The following is a 1,788-nucleotide window of genomic DNA, read 5'->3' on the forward strand; positions in this document are numbered from 1 at the left end:
CACTGAATAGTAGGTCTCTGGGCATTCCTGACTTTACATCGGACTCAGTTTTCCCTGGTAATCTGTTTTTTGTTTCATTCATTGACAGTTTCATTAACCACTTGTGAGATCACATGTATATATATATTTTTTTATACATCCTTTTTGACAAATTGATCAGTAATAGGGAGATATACATATCTCTTACATTAACCAGGGAAATATGTTTAATAATGGGAATATACTACATTTTTCAACATGCCGCATCATTGTCCAGGATATACTATTAATTTGTTAATACCTACCAATTACCAATTTTATGGTTCTTAATAGGGGATTTTTGGATACACTGCAAATTTGAAATAGGTTGCGGACTGTTTTGAGCAGCTGTGGATTGCATGTGATTTATCAGAGATTATTATCTAATTATTTTGGATCAAACACGTGATTCACCACAGATTATTACCTGAGTATTTTCCTATAAAGCAACAGTTTTCAAATCATATGAAATTTCTGGAACACCCTCTCATTCTGTTTAAACAATTTGGGTGGCTCTGCAATGCAATATGTAAACAGAGCACCATCATGTTATAAAACAGGATAGTAGAAGTGTTTCCCTATCTTTCTTTGGTATCAGTGTTGTCTCTCACCACCCTCTCATTTTTTCATTTGATGTCCAGGCAGATGATTAAAAAGCAGAAGTGGTATGCAACAAAACCTGATTCCCTTTTTCCTCCCTCTTTTTCTTTCTGATACTCTTTCTGTATCTCCCCCTTTTTCCTTTATACCTCACCTATATCACAGCAGGGTCACACCATCATTCCTTCAGGACTTCTACAAACCTGGGGAGCCCCATCACACACCTCCAGATTATAGCCCCCTACTTTCTTGGTTTCTATAGGACTTCCAGCAATTATTAGATGTGATTTATCCACCCAAGGTCTACAACACGAAAGATGCCTCACTTCATCAGATTTTTTGAAGCCAAGACCAAGTGGGCCATTTCAGTACCAGGTCTGGGAGACCATCAGAGAATACCAGGCATCACTGGTTTCTTGATTTGGGAGCATTTAATAATCCTACAAGAAACTTTGGATTTCTACAAGAAACTTTTGGGATTTCTCTCAGAGTCCACAATACAAGGTTCCTGGTGTCATCAGGTGTGATATATCTACCTGCGGTCAAACCATACTGAGTATGCCCAACCTCGTCTGATCTTGGAAGCCAAGCACTGTGGGCCAGGTCAGTACCTGTTTGGGAGACCCCCAGGGAATACCGGGTACTGCAGGTATTTTTATCCGAGCCAAGGACACAGGACCTAGAACCACACATTATTTCATATCCATTTTTTTGTAATTTATATCCAGTCAGGGATTAGGGTGGAGCCCGGTACACATCATACTGTAGATTTTTCTTCTTCCTGGTATATCCCTATTATAGGTTATACTGTCACAATTTCAGGAAGAAGACATTATACATACATATATAATATATATAATTTTCAATATTGGAGACACATACATATTTTCGTTCACAGAGCCATTAAGCCAAACTTAGATTACATCATGTGATGTTTACTTGGATTGATAAGGTTATCTTTAATTGTTAGTATTTCTTCTTTTTTTCTTTTTGCCTCATAGCCATTATTTTAAGAGGGTTGCAAATAAAAGTTATATTTTAAACAGAACACATTACATAATTTTCAATAAAAGTGTGCCCCAGAAGAGACATATAGTCTTTCTTTTTTCTCCTTGCTCTGGTACTATACGGGAACCATTTTTTACAAATAGTTTTTTCAGACATGCCTGC

The 1,788-nt window shown here is 37.1% G+C and overlaps 1 pseudogene; it reads left to right on the forward strand.

Annotated features, from left to right (window-relative positions):
* Positions 1-1,152: 1,152 nt before the first annotated feature.
* Positions 1,153-1,270, forward strand: LOC134937466 (5S ribosomal RNA; annotated as a pseudogene).
* Positions 1,271-1,788: the final 518 nt, after the last annotated feature.

The sequence above is a fragment of the Pseudophryne corroboree genome, chromosome 6 (genome assembly GCF_028390025.1).
Source record: "Pseudophryne corroboree isolate aPseCor3 chromosome 6, aPseCor3.hap2, whole genome shotgun sequence".
In the NCBI taxonomy this organism is placed as follows: Eukaryota; Metazoa; Chordata; class Amphibia; order Anura; family Myobatrachidae; genus Pseudophryne; species Pseudophryne corroboree.